Source organism: Macaca thibetana, chromosome 14, assembly GCF_024542745.1.
Source record: "Macaca thibetana thibetana isolate TM-01 chromosome 14, ASM2454274v1, whole genome shotgun sequence".
Taxonomy (NCBI): Eukaryota; Metazoa; Chordata; class Mammalia; order Primates; family Cercopithecidae; genus Macaca; species Macaca thibetana.
The window spans coordinates 125,567,054-125,586,382 of record NC_065591.1 but is presented as its reverse complement, the minus strand read 5'-3'; positions in this window follow the sequence as shown (position 1 = coordinate 125,586,382).

Sequence of the window (19,329 nt, the reverse complement as noted above, 5' to 3'; positions counted from 1 at the left end):
CAGCCCAAGGAACATCTCAGCAATTTTAAATCTGGTAAGTGGCCTCTTTTTACTCTCTTCTCCGACGTCTCTCACTATCCCTCAACCTCTTTCTCTTTCAATCTTGACGCCACACTTCAATTTCTCCCTTCTCTTAATTTCAATTCCTTTCATTTTCTGGTAGAGACAAAGGAGACACATTTTATCCGTGGACCCAAAACTCCGGCGCCGGTCACCGACTAGGGAAGGCAGTCTTCCCTTGGTGTTTAATCATTGCAGGGACTCCTCTCTGATTATTCACCCGTGTTCCATTGGTGTCTGATCTCCGCGGGGACGCCTGCCTTGATCATTCACCCACGTTCCCTTGGTGGCAAGTCAATTGCGGGGACGCCTGCTTTGGCTGCTCACACATGTTGCAGCCCAGGGCTGCTCCCCACCCCCTTCTCCGTGTATACCCTTCTCTTTAAACTTCCCTCCTTCACTATAGGCAACCTTCCACCCTCCATTCCTCTCTCTTCTCCCTTAGCCTGTGTTCTCAAGAACTTAAAACCTCTTCAACTCTCGCCTGACCTAAAATTTAAGTGTCTTATTTTCTTCTGCAACGCGGCTTAATCCCAATACGAACTCGACAGTGGTTCCAAATAGCCAGAAAACGGCACTTTTGATTTTTCCATCCTACAAGATCTAGATAATTCTTGTCGTAAAATAGGCAAACGGTCTGAGGTGCCTGACGTCCAGGCATTCTTTTACACGTTGTTCCCTCCCTAGTCTCTGTTCCCAATGCCACTCATCCCAAATCCTCCTTCTTTCCCACCCTCCTGTCCCCTCTGTCCCAACCCCAAGCGTCACTGAGTCTTTCTAATCTTCCTTTTCTACAGACCCGTCTGACCTCTCCCCTTCTCCCCAGGCTGCTCCTCACCAGGCCGAGCCAGGCCCCAATTCTTCCTCAGCCTCTGCTCCCCCACCCTATAATCTTTCTATCACCTCCTCTCCTCACACCGCGTCTGGTTTACAGTTTCATTCTGTGACTAGCCCTCCCCCACCTGCCCAACAAGTTCCTCTTAAAGAGGTGGCTGGAGCTAAAAGCACAGTCAAGGTTAATGCTCCTTTTTTCTTTATCCTACCTCTCCCAAATCAGTTAGCATTTAGGCTCTTTTCCATCATATATAAAAACCCAGCCCAGTTCATGGCCTGCTTGGCAGCAACCCTGAGACGCTTTACCGCCCTAGACCCAGAGGGGCCCGAAGGCCACCTTATTCTTAATATGCATTTTATCACCCAGTCAGCTCCTAACATTAGAAAAAGCTCCAAAAATTAGATTCTGGCCCTCAAACCCCATAACACGACTTAATTAGCCTCGCCTTCAAAGTGTACAATAATAGAGTAGAGGCAGCCAAGTAGCAATGTATTTCTGAGTTGCAATTCCTTGCCTCCACTGTGAGACAAACCCCAGCCACATCTCCAGCACACAAGAACTCCAAACGCCTGAACCACAGCTGCCAGGGGTTCCTCCACAACCTCCTCCTCCAGGAGCTTGCTACAAGTGCCGGAAATCTGGCCACTGGACCAAGGAATGCCCGCAGCCTGGGATTCCTCCTAAGCCGTGTCCCGTCTGTGCGGTACCCCACCGGAAATTGGACTGTCCAGTTGGCCCAAGGCTCTGACTCCTTCCCAGATCTTCTCGGCTTAGCGGCTGAAGACTGACACTGTCCGATTGCCTTGGAAGCTCCCTGGACCATCATGGACGCCGAGCTTTGGGTAACTCTCACAGTAGAGGGTAAGTCCGTCCCCTTCTTAATCAGTACGGAGGCTACCAACTCCACATTACCTTCTTCCAAGGGCCTGTTTCCCTTGCCTCCATAACTGTTGTGGGTGTTGACAGCCAGGCTTCTAAACCTCTTAAAACTCCCCCACTCTGCCAACCTGGACAACATGCTTTTATGCAATCTTTTTTAGTTATCCCCACCTGCCCCGCTCCCTTATTAGGTCGAGACATTTTAACTAAATTATCTGCTTCCCCGACTGTTCCTGGACTACAGCCACACGTCATTGCAGCCCTTTTCCCCAGTTCAAAGCCTCCTTCACATCCTCCCCTTGAATCTCCCCACCTTAAACCACAAGTATAAGACGCCTCTACTCCTTCCTTGGCGACCGATCATGCAACCCTTACTATCCCATTAAAACCTAATCGCCCTTACCCCGCTCAACGCCAGCATCCCATCCCGCAGCACGCTTTAAAAGGATTAAAGCCTGTTATCACTCGCCTGTTACAGCATGGCCTTTTAAAGTCCATAAACTTTCCTTACAATCCCCCATTTTACCTGTCCAAAAACCAGACAAGTCTTACAGGTTAGTTCAGGATCTGTGCCTTATCAACCAAATTGTCTTCCCTATCCACCCCGTGGTGCCAAACCCATATACTCTCCTATCCTCAATACCTCCCTCCGTAACCCATTGTTCTGTTCTGGATCTCAGACATGCTTTCTTTACTATTCCTTTATACCTTTCATCCCAGCCTGTCTCTGCTTTCACTTGGGCTGATCCTGACACCCATCAGGCTCAGCAAATTGCCTGGGCTGTACTGCTGCAAGGCTTCACAAACAACCCCTATTACTTCAGTCAAGCCCAAATTAGTTCCTCATCTGTTACCTATCTCGGCATAATTCTCATGAAAATCACGTGCTCTCCCTGCTGATCGTGTCCGGCTAATCTCCCAAACCCCAATTCTTTCCACAAAACAACTCCTTTCCTTCCTAGGCATGGTTAGTGCAGTCAGAATTCTTATACAAGAGCCAGGACCGTGCCCTGTAGCCTTTCTGTCCGAACAACGTGACCTTACTGTTTTAGCCTAGCCCTCATGTCTGCGTGCAGTGGCTGCTGCTGCTTTAATACTGTTAGAGGCCCTCAAAATCACAAACTGTGCTCAACTCACTCTCTAATCTTTGCTGGCAGAGCTATGCTGAACCTCCCTGGGCACTCTCTAATTAGATGTCCTGGGGCCTTCCAATTCTTAGTCCTTTAATACCTGTTTATCTCTTTCTCTTATTCGGACCTTGTGTCTTCCATTTAGTTTTTCAATTCATACAAAACCGCATCCAGGCCATCACCAATCATTCTATATGACAAATGCTCCTTCTAGCAACCCCCACAATATCGCCTCTTACCACAAAGTCTTCCTTCAGCTTAATCTCTCCCACTCTAGGTTCCCACACGGCCCCTAATCCCACTTGAAGGAGACCTGAGACTCCATACTGCCTGCAAAAAAATTTTCGCCGCCCCAACACTTCAACACTTTTGTTTTATTTTTCTTATTAACAGATACAGAGAGGAGTCTGGGAGGCCACATGTTTCAGGCTTAAGTAACTTGGTGGCGACATTTAGTGAGATGGCAGGAAACACAGGAAGGGAACGAGGCTGCGTAGAGGAAAAGGGTGATGAACTCGGTTTTGGAAGCGCTGATGTGAACTCCCTACGATGAAAAAAGAAGTCTTCCGATTTCTCCCTCTGAAGTCTTTGCTTCTTCCCTTGGAAAGAACACAGCCTATGACATCAGGTTGAAACCAGGAATGTAGTTCTCTGAAAATACTATGTGTGGGGGTCGGGGGAAGGACTTTACCTTGTCCCATTCATTACCAGGATACTTTCCTCTCTGAAACCTTAGCTCCCTGAACATTTCCTAGATTGTCCATCTTTTCCTCATTTTTAGATTGTAAGCAATGAACTGTTAATAATTTTGTACATTTTGGTTTTACAGCCACACACTTTATTCTTCTTTGTCAAGTTTAAAGTATTGTAGGGCTTGTGCCTTCCCACATAAAATTTAGAACAAACTTGTCTATTTCCACAAAAAGCCATGTTGGTAGTTTGAGAGGAATTGCAATCAACCTATGGATCAAATTGAGAATTGTATCCTTATGATGTTGAATCTTCCAACCCACGGACATGGTATGTCTATTAAAATAGTTCTTTTTTTCACTTCTTTCCTCAGAAGTGTGTGATTTTTTTTCAACATACAGATCCTATGCATGCTTTGTTAGATTTATATTTAAATACTTCCTTTGCTCTTAAGAGATTTAAACTGTTATTATGTTTTTGATTTCAGTTTTTACATGTTTGTAGTTAGCATATAGAAATGTAATTGCATTTCTCATGTTGACCTTGTATTCTGTGACCTTGGTAAACTCACCTATTAATTTTAAGAGGTTATTTGTATATTACTTGGCATTTTCTATGTAGATAATCATGCCATCTGCAAATATGGACAGTTTTATTTCTACCTTTCCAGTCTGCATGGCTTTTAATTCTTTTTTTGTGTGTCTTAGTATGATGACTAAAATTTCCGTGTTGAATAAGAGCAGCAGGAACTGACACTGTTACCTTGTCCCCTGTGTTAGCTGGAAAACATTCCGTTTTTCACTATTAAGTATGATGACAGCTATAGGTTTTGTGTACATATTCTCTATCAAGTTGAAATAGTTGGACAGGTGGGTCTACAGTCACTTTCATTTGAACTGATCCTGACACCCATCAGGCTCAGCAAATTGCCTGGGCTTTTTTAGTTATCCCCACCTGCCCAGCTTTATTGGGCATTACTGTTGTGCTTTATTGGAACAAGCTATGTATCAAGAATTGTGTTTTTCTGCAGCAGTTGATGGAGGAATTTTGACAAAGGTAGAAGAATCAAAGAATGGATTATTGGTTCATTTGAAAGGTGACTCATCCTGTGTCCTTTTGCCATCGGGGGCTCCGCTCTGCTGATGGAGTATTTGAGAACCTCTATGAATGAGCCCTGGAGAGTAAGAAAGTTCCCCCAGGTTTCTGTGTCCATTAAACCTGTAGAACTCTTGAAACTGTGCAAGATGAAGTAACAATTTTGATCAAACAGAGCTGTCGGTTTCTGTCTTGAGATTACAGAAGTAACTCTACAAGGCCAACATCCCAGGTACAGGAAACACCAGCCACTGGGGCTGCAGACCCAGCATCCTGGTGCAATTTATTTAAAAAAAAAAAATCGTAATTTTCCCCTTCAGTTCCCATCCAGATAACTGATGATGAAGCAAAGAGCTAGCTTCCCAAAGCAGGCGGAAAACATCCGAAAGCTTCCAGAACTGTGTGTGCAAACTTCCCGTGCCGCGCTTTGATGTTAGTGAAGCACAATTCCTGCTCCTAAATTGCTCTCTTTTAAGAACAGCAGCTTCTAGAAAAAGAAGGCAGCACCTTCTGTTGCTTTAGTAGTGGACGACCCTATAGGAGTTTCTGTATGAACCGGAAAAGACAATTCTTGATTTCTTCTCAGGCTGAACTTCTTAAAGAAATGTATGAGACGACTGTAAAATAAGAACCCTTGTGAGATCCAAAAATCTGGGTTAGGAATTGATATTATTAGTGAAAAATTAAAGGGAAAGATGATCAACTATTAATATTCCAGTGTCAGAGAGCTGTGAACAAAGAGTTGAGGGGGAGGTAACTTTAAGATTAAAGTATGCAAAATCTGTTGTCTACTTGTAAGATCATCTTTCCAGATTTATTGATAGTTAATAAAAAGCAGCAAAATTTATAAAAGTGAAAATTTAGCCACTTCTACTTGTAAGCCATCCTTGTTAGAGAAACTCTGTTTACTTACGTCATGTTTACTACAGAAAATGAAAAATGCTCATTTGAGCTATAAAGTGGACTCCATGGTCTCTTAGTAATTAATTTAACCCACGATGATACAGTTAACAGGCTGAGATGGAGGGATAGGGAGATGACAGATACATCCCTGCTACAGGTCTTCAGACCCTAGCTTTAAATTTTGTCCTTACAGACATCTAAACTTTAAGTAAATTGATAATCGTCTCCAACAGGTTAAAAAACAAATGACGTGGGTATGCACCCCATCACGCAGGGCCACTCCCAGCGGAGGGAAGTGAAGCAGCCTCCACCTCCACCTGTCCCTCCACAGGGTGACTCTGCTCAAGTGCAGGCTGACGGAGGTGCTCAGCAGGGGGCAGCCCAGCTCAGCTGCCCGGCTCTGGCTGTTCTCATTCAAATGTGTCTTTTTTAGGGACTGAGTCTGCTAGATGCATTCGTTAGTTAAGAAAATGGAAAATCGTGCAGAACTCTAGGTGAGAACCCAAGGTTAAAACGTGTTCTCAAGAGTCTTTTCCCCTAGGAGTTGAAGTTAATCGGCCTGATCCTGTCGGGGTGGAAAGCTTCCTGTCTTCGATCTGGGACATTGGTCTTCTCCCGCCTCCAACTCTGACTCAGACTGGCACTTACACCGTCAACTCTCCTGGGTCTCCAGCTTGCTGACTGCAAAACTTGGGACTTCTCAGCTTCCATAACTATTTGAACCAATTCTTTATAATAAAAGTCTTTCTCTACATACATTTTATTGGTTCTGGTTCCCTGGGGAGCCCCAGTACAAAGAAATTCAAGACATGATGCACTATGTAAGTGCCACAATGCAGAGAGTTCTGCTGAAGGCATTATGGTGGAGGTGGGAGTCACTCAGGAGGGGGTTCACTCTTCTCAACAGGCAGAGGCCAGGAACAGGGGAGACATGCTCAGATTCGTATTTCAGCAGGCCCTTCTGCGTGGTAGTAGAGGGCATGCATTTTAGGGTTAATATAGATTACACTATAAAACCATCACTAAAGCACAAGGATCACATTAATGGCATGAAAACATGCCTACAACATGGTTAAATCTAAACAGTGTTTAAATTTTATTATCTAAGTATTGTTATCTCATTTCTACCTCAGTAATCAACTCATGCAGCTCTCTTGTTCATAAAAACTTTTCAAACTTGACCTTATGTTGAGTTCCAAATCCGTCTTAGAAATTTTCAAATAATTGACATTTTAGAAAAGGCATTTTCCATACACAAAAGGCAAATTAGAAATCAGCATCAAAAAGATTAAAAAGCTGCATATTTGGGAACTATAGTCAAAATAATCAATGCTTTAAAAAGCAAATCAGAATACAAATGTTTAAACGTTTAGAACTGAACGAACTTGGATGGGCTTTACATCAGAATTCCTGTGATGGCTTTTTGGAGCCAGGCCACATATGGGAAGCAAACATTCTCTGCTTTTCTGTGTACACTCCTGTGGTAGGTGTTCAGCCTGTTTCCGCTGCTGCCTGTGTGTGAGCAGGGATAGCGTAATTGGCTTTTGACAAAACTTCGGTTCCTATAGTTAGGAACCTAACTTCCTAACTTTAGGAAGTTAAGACAAGAATTGAAAAATAAATTTCAGGCATCTAGACATGTAAACTATTTGGATTATGGGCTGCAGAGAATTTCTAGCCAAGACAAATGAACAGCTTGGCTAGCAATCTCATCTTGTTCAGAGTCTTTCTCAAGCAATGAGTTCTCTTCACTGAGGGAATGAACCCAAAAAATATTTGAAAAACTTTACGTATTAGATGACATTCCAGATTCCTGTGGGAAGAAAGTACAATTGGTTAATATGTTTTTAAAATACTGGATCTTACCTCACAACATATATAAAAATTAATTTGAAAGGTGCAAAAGTTTGCTAGGGCAGTTGTAACAAATACCATAGACTGGTTGGTTTAAACGACAGATATTTATTTTCTCACAGTTCTGGAGGCTGGAAGTCCAAATCAAGGTGTCAGCAGGGCTGGCTCCTTCTGAGGCCCCTCTTGGGCTCGCAGATGGCCATCCCTTCCCTGTGTCTGCACCTGGGTTTCCTCTGTGTCGTGATTTCCTCTTCATATAGTGACACCAGTCACACTGGATTAGGACCCACCTTAATGAACTTATTGTACCTTAGTTACCCCTTTAGAGACCATATCCCCAAGTACAGTTGCATTCTGAGGTACTAGGAATAAGGGTTTCACACAATTCAGCCCCTAATATACAGATTAAAGATTTTAAAATTAAAACAGTAAAACTTAGAAGAAATTATAGATAAACTCTTGTTACAGTCTTGTTACAGTAAAGTATTTTCTTAAATAAGACATGAAAGCACAGCCATGAAGTAAAAGCTAGGTCAACCTGACTACTAAAAATAAACAAAAAGCTTCCTGTTCATAGAAAGACCCCATTTTTTACAAAAAGGAAAAGACAAGACATAAATTAGAAAAAGTTATTTGAAACATTTATATTCTTCAAAGAATAAACATTCAAAATCATCTCTAAAGGAAATCAAGAAATAAACTAAAGCAAAAACATTACAAAAATAGGCAAAAGATAGAAATACTCATTTCACAGAAGAAGAAGTATAAATGGCCAATAAACATATTAGTAGACACTGACTTCCTTACTAATAAGGAAACACAGCTTAAAAGCTAAAAGAAGATAAAATTCTACATACGTATGTTGATTGGCACTGTGGTAGAAGTTTATTCTCAACTACTCTGGAAAGCAATTTGGTACCATCTAGTGCAATTGACAATGTGTTAAGTCCTAAGACGCAGCAATTTTACTTCAAGTTGTCCATCCTATAGAAACGCTTTCACATGCACACTGAAACCTACACATAAATGTTTGCATCAGCATTGTTCATAATATCCCCAAACTAAAGAAAGCTAACTGTCCACAACAAAAAAGATGTATGGGTGATCTTTAGTGCATTCAGAAGTAGAAGGAGATTTCTGTAGAGTGGTATAGGTAATGAACTCAATGTTGAACAACAACAAACAAATAGACCAAGTGCCGCCCCAGAAGTCACGCATCCTCCCACATCTGGTGACGGATCCCTGTGCACCTACAAAGCCCACCCATCTCACCCAGCCAGGAACAATGAGGAAGGCCATTCGCTCTTCAGGGATCAGCGCGGCCTCCTCCGGGACTGCATTGCTGCCCGCTGCTCCCTCTGCCCAGCGCTGCTTCTGCTCCTCCCTTCGCAGGTGCTGGTCCCAACCACGCCTGCCGAACGTCCTGCACACTAGTCAGGACTTCAGAGCAGACTCCAAGCCCAAGCAAGGGCCCATTGTTCTAGGTAATAGAAAAGGTGGAAATCTACCAAGTTTTCTTTATAACTAAACAAGGGGAATATAAGAAAGGAAATCATTGTAAACATCACTAATAAATACAGTTGCAAAAATGCTAAGTGCATATAGCAAATCCAATCCAATAGTGTCCTAAAAAGCCAAAAGATAATGATTTAGTAGGGTGTATCTGAGCAATGCAACTGTTCATTTTCAACATGGAAAAAACTGTATGTAATATACCACATTAATGAATCAAAAGAAAAATGACATATAATCATCTCAATAGATGCATAAAAGCATTCCACACACATCCATTATAAAATTAAAAGTAATGCTTTTAGGAAACCAGAAATATAAAATGGAAATTATTTTACATGATCAAGTCTGTACCAGTACAGAAAGTTTTTATTAAACTAGCTCAAACAATAAGAAAATTTTGTAATCTCTAAAAATAAGAAATCAGACCGGAGTGATTCTAGGATCAGTTAGTTCAGTGGTTCCCCCTGTTCTCCCTGCTGCCCTTCAACTGTCGGCTTGCCCTTAGGCCGGCCCTCACAGTGGCATGGTGGCTGCAGTGACTCCAGGCTCCAATATAGACTCAGTAATGTCCAGCACCAGCACGTACCCTTGGAGACTTCTCCAAGAGGCCCTCAGCCGCCTTACTCTTATGTCTCATGGTTCACTATAGAGCCATAGGCCTACCCCCAAACCAATCACTGACAAACACAATGGGATTACACAGTTGGCTTGGATCAATTAGAATTTAGCGCTGCACAGAAGTTAAAGTTATATTTTCTAAGGTGTAGATTCCACAACAAAACTTGAACTTTATAAACCAGGAAGTGTAAAGGCATGAATATTGGGGAGTACTGTGCAAAAATGTGCTGAACACACACCTTTAATGCCATGACATATAGATACACAATGTGTTATTGACAACAAACTTACCAGCAGTGAAGTGGTGGAGTTTGCACAAGCTCCGACCATCCCACTGCTCAAGCCAGTTACCAACCGTAATGACACATTTAGCCATTGTCATGACATCAGGACAGTGGGAGTGGCAGTGGTCACTTCTATGTTTAATCATCTAGAGTATTCAGTAATACTCCAAGATGAAGTCGTTTCCACTGGCCAGAAAGAGCTGCTAAACTTACAGTGCTGTATGGCATCCCTGCCTGTATCAAATCTTGTGTGAAAAGGCCAAGTACCTTCCTTCCCCTGGTCTGGGCACGTTGTGTGCCATCTTGGCATGACTTACATGTCATTACTGGCCATGTATCTGGCTGACTTCACAGGTGCCAAAGACAGGTCACAGGGCATGCAACCACTCATACGTCTGTGCAGAGCACTCTGTACCAAAAACAACCATATCAATTATACAGCTGGACAAAGAACAGAAGGTAAGGTCCACCCACCCACCCACCCACACATACACATCAAAATAGCAGCCACATAAACTCCGATATGCTGAAGACCGAGGGAACGGGTCCTGCCCCTAGTCCTTGTCTCAATCATCACAACCGTTGTAAAAGGGCCCTACACACACCACTAGTGCCCTACAACTTAGATACAGCAGAAGCTGTTTGGGGAAATCGAGCAGAGGGATAGTAGGATGTACCCATGCCTCCCCAGCTCTCCTCTCTCACAACATAGTCTACGTGTGCCAGAGCTATGCCCCCGTGGAGGGACCCTACTCTTGCAGCACTGCGTATCTATAGGCTCAGGGAGGCAAAGCACTTCCAGGTGACCTTGCCAAAGTGGGAGCTCCCTGCTCCACGAAGCGGCCTGCTTAGAAATAGGGAAGCTCAGGGGCCCAACAGGAGCTGAGATCCGGCCACTGCACTCCAGCCTGGGCAGCAGAGCGAGACTCCGTCTCAAAAATAATAAAGATCCCCCTAAACCGAGGGGATCTTGTAGGAGTGGTTTCATTTCCTTCTTGAAATTCCTAACTTCAGTACTCGTAAGGGGAGCATTTACACAGCCAAGCTCTCCCTGTCCCATGGGAACTTCCCTGAGACGGAACATTCTAGATGCCTGCTGTGTGGACGGGATAGGGAAGTTCTCAGTATCCCTCTTACACAGCTCTAGTTATTTCTTACATTTGGACAAGGATTTAAAGGAGCAATTGGTTCGGCTCCCCCATGGTCTCTGGGTCTTTCTTCCTCTAACTCTCCTGCTGCCCCTTGGTCTTTCTTTTTTTTTTTTTTTTTTTTTTTTTTTTTTTTTTTGAGACGGAGTCTGGCTCTGTCGCCCAGGCTGGAGTGCAGTGGCCGGATCTCAGCTCACTGCAAGCTCCGCCTCCCGGGTTCCCGCCATTCTCCTGCCTCAGCCTCCCGAGTAGCTGGGACTACAGGCGCCTGCCACCTCGCCCGGCTAGTTTTTTGTATTTTTTAGTAGAGACGGGGTTTCACCGTGTTCGCCAGGATGGTCTCGATCTCCTGACCTCGTGATCCGCCCGTCTCGGCCGCCCCTTGGTCTTTCTGTCCCTTTTTATGTGAGACGTATGGAGAGGGTAAGCATGATAGGGGGTCCCAGGGCTTTTCACTGAGCAAGGATTTTCACTAGGCTGTTTTTCTTCTTCTTTGAGGGGAACATGGGGGCTAATTCCTTGATGCAGCAGAGAGCATAACCTATCTCTTCCTGTGAGGATGGGGTTTTATCATGCACATGGAGGATTAAAACTTGGCACACCCAATCCTCATCTGAGCCAGACTTACACCGAAAGACTAAAGGCTTATGAATGGTGTCTTGGGCCAGATAAGACAGCAATACTTTGCCATCTTTTGCTTTTCCTTGTCCCTGGGTCAAGCGTTGTGCCTCCAAACCTTCAGCATTCTCCCAAAAGGAGTATCTGGGGGAATGTCAGAGGGAGTCCCTTTGGCTCCCTCTTTCCTTTGTTCCCTAGGCCTAGAATTCCTGTCTCCAATTTTTGGTCAGTCTTCGTGTCTGAGTTTTTGCCTGTGTACTCAAACTCTCTTACTGGAGGTTTCTTGCACACCCCAAGGATCGCTTCATCGTCTCCAGCCGTTTCCCTTGCGGGAAAACAGTTCTCTTCCCTCGTGGGAAAACGGCTCTCTTCATCTGTCTCCAGCTGTTTCCCTCGCATTTTTGGAGATCGAGTGTGTGTGACTCCAAGATACAAGGCAAGTGAGGATCGGGACAAGGTGAGGTGGCTGTGAGATTCAAGTTCTGCCTCTGGGTAGACCAGGGGCTGTGGGCAGAGTTCACCTCATTTGTTCCAGAATGAAGCCATGGTGCTGGAAGATAAAGGGTTTTCTGGGGACCTAACGTTCAGTAGTGACCTAGGTTTTGTCCACTGATGAACGCAACTCCTTTCATCCAGCTCTGAAAAAGACTGGACACAATCTTTTTCTTTCTTCCATCCAGCCCCGAAAAAGACTGGATATTGGAGGCTGGGGCAGGCAGATCACTTGAGGTCAGGCACTCGAGACCAGGCTGGCCAACGTGGTGAAACCCCGTCTCTACTAAAAATACAAAACTTAGCTGGGAGTGGTGGTGTGCGCCCATTGGGGAGGCTGAGGCAGGAAAATTGCTTGAACCCGGGAAGCATGAGGTTGCAGTGAGCTGAGATCATGCCACTGCACTCCAGCCTGGGCAACACTGTCTCAATCCAGTTGTTACAGTTTTAGAGTCAAATTTGATTTGAAAAATTGTGATTTAACTTAAACAATCTAAGAAGCAGATTATTTATCCTTATCTGGTCTTGCATGGCCCGAGTGGAGTCTTCGGCATGGCTCCATCTGGGGCTGAAGCAATCCTGTAGGAAATAGCAAAGAAATAAGTTTACATTCAGATCACCCCCAAACCAGACAGGGTGGTGGCAGCAGCCTTTCCAAATAAGAATTGGAGGCCAGGTGCAGTGTAACCTCCACACTGTGGGAGGGCCAAGGCAGGAGAATTGCTTGAGCCCAAGGGTTTGAGAGCAGCCTCAGCAACATAGGGAGACCCTGTGTCTACAAATAATTAAAGGAATTAGCTGGGCATGGTGGTGTGCACCTGTGGTCCCAGCTACTCGAGAGGCTGACGCAGGAGGAACACTTGAGCCCAGGAGGTCGAGGTTGCAGTGAGCCATGATTGAGCCACTGCACTCCAGCCTGAGTGACAGAGCAAGACCCTGTTAAAAAAAAAAAAAGGGTTGAGGAAGCCTGGCAGAATGGGATCTGTGGTAGAGGGGAACCCGGATGGCAAGGTGGGCAGACAAGAAACAAATGAGGTTCCTTTTATCACCATTTTTTGACAATATCTGTTCATCCTCCACCTTCCTTTTTTCCGTCATTCCTTGCAGGTCTTTTAAATTTCCCCTCCTTGCCCTGCAGTGGAGCTGGAGCCCGAGCGTCATCTTGGCCACACTTCTCCAGCCTTTGCAGGGACTCTCTGTGCCCCTCGAACTACTGCCGGTTTTTGTGAGCTCATGGTTAACTGGCTTATTCGAGGAGTCAAAGAATTCATTATTGCCCTCGATTTGCCTTTTTCTTTGCTTCTTAAGGCCCCTGTCCTCCCTTTCTTAATGAGGACCTAATAGCTCTGCCTTCTTTCTTTGGCAGGTGTTTTTGAATGAGAAGTATATGGGAGTCCTGGATCATGTCACGGATCAGCTGACTATTAAGAAAAATGTATCTAACCCAGTGAGGAATAAGTTCTAGCCCTTCCAGGCCCTGCGTGGGTTGTGGATGAGGCCTAGCCCTGTGTAGCCCTGGCAGGGCCCCTGTGGGTTGAGGGTGTGGCCTTACCATAGGTAGCCCTGGCAGGGCCCGTGTGGGATGTGGGCAAGGCCTGACCCTGGGTAGCCCTGGCAGGCCCCGCATGAGTCGTGGGTGAGGCCTGGCTCTGTCTAGCCCTGGCAGGGCCCGTGTGGGATGTGGGCAAGGCCTGGCCCTGGGTAGCCCTGGCAGGCCCCGCATGAGTAGTGGGTGAGATCTGGCCCTGGGTAGCCCTGGGAGGCCCCGCATGGGTCGTGGGTGAGGCCTGGCTCTGTGTAGCCCTGGCAGGGCCCGTGTGGGTTGAGGGCGTGGCCTGGCCCTGGGTAGCCCTGGCAGGGCCCGTGTGGGATGTGGGCAAGGCCTGGCCCTGGGTAGCCCTGGCAGGCCCCGCATGAGTCGTGGGTGAGGCCTGGCTCTGTGTAGCCCTAGTCAGGGCCCATGTGGGTTGAGGATGTCGCCTCACCCTGGGTAGCCCTGGCAGGGCCCGTGTGGGATGAGGGCGTGGCCTGGCCCTGTGTAGCCTGTTTGCTCCTCCCCGCCCTTTGGCTTGCTCCTCACAGAGAAGCCCCATGCGGAGGACACCTCCTCCAGAGAGACCCCTGCCCACGGCCCTGACATCTCCGTGCCCCTCCTGCCTCCTTCAAGCTCCCTTTCTTTTTTTTTTTTTTTTTTTTTTTTTTTTTTTTTTTTTGAGACGGAGTCTCGCTCTGTCGCCCAGGCTGGAGTGCAGTGGCCGGATCTCAGCTCACTGCAAGCTCCGCCTCCCGGGTTCCCGCCATTCTCCTGCCTCAGCCTCCCGAGTAGCTGGGACTACAGGCGCCGCCACCTCGCCCGGCTAGTGTTTTGTATTTTTTTTTAGTAGAGACGGGGTTTCACCAGGTTAGCCAGGATGGTCTCGATCTCCTGACCTTGCGATCCGCCCATCTCGGCCTCCCAAAGTGCTGGGATTACAGGCTTGAGCCACCGCGCCCGGCCCAAGCTCCCTTTCTTTCCTCTCCTGCAGATTTAACTGGGGATATTTATCTGGACAATACTCCATTAAGAATATTTGTAATCTATAGCTTGGAGATGAAAACTAAATTCATTTAGTTTAGGGGTAGAAAGGGGCGGAAGAGACCTCAGAAATCATCCAGACAAATCTCCCTCCAGTTTTTAGTAAGAGACCCAGAAAGTTGAAGGAGATGACCCCACGTTTCACAGCTGCCTGGGGGCGGAGTGGTGCCACCCCTCATCCCCGCCTCCTGGCCCAGCGCCTCACTCACTGCACCCTGAAGCCACCACTTGTGCTGCAGAGGGGCCCAGGCTCCAGGGAAGAGGCTCACTCCAAAGTCACAGCCGGCACGTTAGGAAGGCCTGACCATTCGCTGGGCCCTGACTCTCTCTTAGGACCCTACCCCGTCTGGAAATCCGTCTTCAGTCGAGTGCAGGGCCTTGCGTTCTTCCTCAGTTTACTGCGAGTTGGTGACCCCCCCCGAGACACCCTCATAAAACTGGAGGTGAATGCCATTTCTCTCCTGCTTGTGTCTGTCCCCGCCCCAGCTCCCATCCCTAGAGAATCTTTAACAAACGCTCCTTGGGGCATAGGCCCCGCCTGGTGCAAGGGAATACTGGGGCCTCAGCCACTCTACGTGGCACAGGTGAGTGAGTGGTGTGCTCCAGTGAGGGTGGATGGAGAAGCCACTGCATGAGGAAATTGGGGACAGTCACCCACTAGTCCCCAGACATAGTCCATCATCCAACCCATGGCAGGGATGTGGTGGGTAAAATGGGTAAAATGCTGGTATACATTTGCTCCGCACCCAGAACTCTACAATGCTAGCTGTGTTTTGCGCCCAGCGTGTTTTGATGAATACCTGATGGTGAAAGCGAATTCGCGGCCTCTGTTGGCTTGGGGCAGATACAGGGAGACACGTCAGAAATCAGAGCCCTCCCCCGTGAGGCCAGGGTGCCCAGCCAAGCCCAGGCCAGCGGCGGTACAGAGCTCCCTGGGATACATCCCATCCGGGGACCCAGTTGGTCATCCATCCTGTGTGGATAGATCTGGCTGAGGTAGAAACGAAAGAGGCAGGACGTGCATTCTCGCAGGAACCCAAAGCAGCCTCTGTCTGTCTTTGTGTGATCTGGTTTGGTGTGTTGGTGGTGCACGTTGTGTGTGTGTGTGTGTGTGTGTGTGTGTGTGTCTTCACCCTGTGTCTTTGTGTGATCTGGTTTGGTGTGTTGGTGGTGCACGTTGTGTGTGTGTGTGTGTGTGTGTGTGTGTGTCTTCACCCTGTGTCTTTGTGTGATCTGGTTTGGTGTGTTGGTGGTGCATGTTGTGTGTGTGTGTGTGTGTGTGTGTGTGTGTGTGTCTTCACCCTGTGTCTTTGTGTGATCTGGTTTGGTGTGTTGGTGGTGCACGTTGTGTGTGTGTGTGTGTGTGTGTGTGTGTGTCTTCACCGTGTGTGTGTGTGTCTTCACCCTGTGTCTTTGTGTGATCTGGTTTGGTGTGTTGGTGGTGCATGTTGTGTGTGTGTGTGTGTGTGTGTGTGTGTGTCTTCACCCTGTGTCTTTGTGTGATCTGGTTTGGTGTGTTGGTGGTGCACGTTGTGTGTGTGTGTGTGTGTGTGTGTGTGTGTGTGTCTTCACCCTGTGTCTTTGTGTGATCTGGTTTGGTGTGTTGGTGGTGCACGTTGTGTGTGTGTGTGTGTGTGTGTGTGTGTCTTCACCGTGTGTGTGTGTGTCTTCACCCTGTGTCTTTGTGTGATCTGGTTTGGTGTGTTGGTGGTGCATGTTGTGTGTGTGTGTGTGTGTGTGTGTGTCTTCACCCTGTGTCTTTGTGTGATCTGGTTTGGTGTGTTGGTGGTGCACGTTGTGTGTGTGTGTAGTGTGTGTGTGTGTGTGTGTGTGTGTCTTCACCCTGTGTCTTTGTGTGATCTGGTTTGGTGTGTTGGTGGTGCACGTTGTGTGTGTGTAGTGTGTGTGTGTGTGTGTGTGTGTCTTCACCCTGTGTCTTTGTGTGATCTGGTTTGGTGTGTTGGTGGTGCACGTTGTGTATGTGTGTGTGTGTGTGTGTGTGTGTGTCTTCACCCTGTGTCTTTGTGTGATCTGGTTTGGTGTGTTGGTGGTGCACGTTGTGTGTGTGTAGTGTGTGTGTGTGTGTGTGTGTGTGTGTCTTCACCCTGTGTCTTTGTGTGATCTGGTTTGGTGTGTTGGTGGTGCACGTTGTGTGTGTGTGTGTGTGTGTGTGTGTGTGTGTGTGTGTCTTCACCCTGTGTCTTCGTGTGATCTGGTTTGGTGTGTTGGTGGTGCACGTTGTGTGTGTGTGTGTGTGTGTGTGTGTGTCTTCACCCTGTGTCTTTACATCTAGAACTCAGATCTTGAATCTGCCAATCTTTTTCAGGACTGGACAAAAGGAGTTGTGTTCATCAATGGACAAAACCTAGGTCGCTACTGGACATTAGGTCCCCAGAAAACCCTTTACCTTCCACACCGTGGCTTCGTTCTGGAACAAATGAGGTGAACTCTGCCCACGGCCCCTGCCCCCCAGTCCGCCCAGAGGCAGAACTTGAATTTCGCAGCCACTCCCGCATCACGTTTGAGGGAGTGGAAGCTGGTCTGGAGATCCTGTTCATGGAACAGCCTCATCTGGGTACGGCATTCTGAAGGGTCCTTTGTGGCATCTGGGATGACCTTCTAGATGTTTCCAGCTGAGATTGGAACAAAGGAGGCAGGATGTGCGCTCTTGCAGGGCCCGGAAGTGGCCTCCATCCTTACCTGATGGCCGGGTTCTCTCAGGCCTGCACAGCCCTGCTCGTCCCTCTCATTTTATGATGACCTAACTAGCCCACTCCTCTGACAGCCTGAGCCCGACTCCCTCGGCCCCACTTCCACACATCTTCACTGTTTTCGGGATCCCTGTCTCACTGGAAACCTATCCCAGCCTCCACTCCTGGCCTTTCTGAAGCATATTCTGCCTCCCACTGCTTTCTCCCACGGCCATGGAGGTAGCTCCAGGGCACTTTTTCTAGTACCTTTCCCCAGGCTGCCGCAGGACAGGGACAGCCTGGACCCGTTATGTGAGGTTGCAGTGCGACCCTCTGGTGCCTGCTGCAGTGGGCGCCCGTGGGATCCCGCCTTCCCAGCTCCTTTTGTTAGCAGTAGGATCCAGACGTGCTTTGGGGAGTCACCCCACTTCAGTGGAGCCTTTGTACATCTAATAACCGAGCTGCACTCCTGCCCCTGCCCTGCGTGGGTGTGTGGCGCACAGGAGGCCAGTGGGACATTCTTTTCCAGGCCACTGAGCCTCGAGGGGTGTGACGCACAGCAGGGAGCGGACAGAGCTGAGTCACCGCCACGGTGGTGCGTGAGTAGGAACAGTCCTCACACCTGGGCCGCAGGATTTGCCCCGGCATCTCCGTCTGTCCGGGCCCTGCGTTGGGTCCGCTGTCCACCCTCTAACCTGTGGTGTGTTCCTCACTTGGCGTAAGTCGGCTCACCTGTTTCTGAGGCTTATAACAGAATAAGCCCACCCAGTGCACACCCTTTGTCATATGGCTACAACAAGAGCGGTTTCACCCCCAAATAAAGTGTTGGGGGAAAAAAAAAGGAGATGCTCAGAATACTTGACTGTGCAAATGCAAATCTGGGGCAAAAGTGACCTTTTTCCAACAAGAAATCAAACAAAATAGAAAAGCCAGTGCAGGAGATTATGGGCTGTTCATAGATGCTTTGTGTTTTCAGTGTTATAATTTTTTTTAAGTGTGTTCTTTTTTCTTCCCCATAGTTTTCCATACCATTGGTTTTCCACACTCAGGCCGAAACCCTGCTTCTCTGAAATTTAGGCCAACCCACTGTGCCTCTCCTAATCACCACGGGCACCTAACTTACAGCCTGATCGTTCCCCGTTCTTCTCCCAGTTTTCCTGTGGGCGGTACTGGTCCTTCTGAGCCATAGCAAAGGGCAGAGAGAGCCATCCCAGCCCCAGAGTGAGTCAGCTTGGTGGGACTGCACGGGCAGAGGGAAGACCTGTAGTATTTTTGGTGTTTTGCTTTTTTAAGCCATTACAAGTTCTGAAGTGGTATAAATTGGCTCAGGGTTACCTAACAGGCTCTCTGGGGAGCTTGGAGGAGTGGGTCACCCTGGTGGCAAGTAGGTCACGGGGCGAGAGCTGCCTGCCCAGGTGTCTCCTTTTCTGCCCATCCCAAGCTCCGTCTCTCAGCTGCAGCCCACAGAGGAGGAAGGAGCACAGAGAGCAGCTTGACTCCCTTCTTCGGTCTCCTCCTCCTCTTCACCACCACGGCCCAGAGCCAGAAAGCGCCAGGAGTTCCCATATCGTGGCCTCTTACTTCCATAAGCCTCAGGTGCACCACAGCACCTGGCGGGCTTGCCCAAGCACAGCTGGCTGGGCCTTCCCTGAATGACTGGCGGGCGGGTCTGGGATGAGGCCTGGGGGCGTGTTTCTAGTGGGGTCCCGCATGGGGCTCGCGGTGCTGCTCTGGGACCCCACTCTGAGGACCTGTGCCATTGAGCAGGGTCTCACTCGCGGCACTCATGGTGTTTGGGGCCAGGTCATTCTCTGTGGTGGGACTATGCCAGGCATTGCCGGGAGTTTAGCAGCATCCTCTGGTCTTACCCACCAGCTGCCGGGGGCACACCCTCCACTCCTAGTCGTGACAACCCGAAGTGTCTGCAGACACCGCCCAGTGTT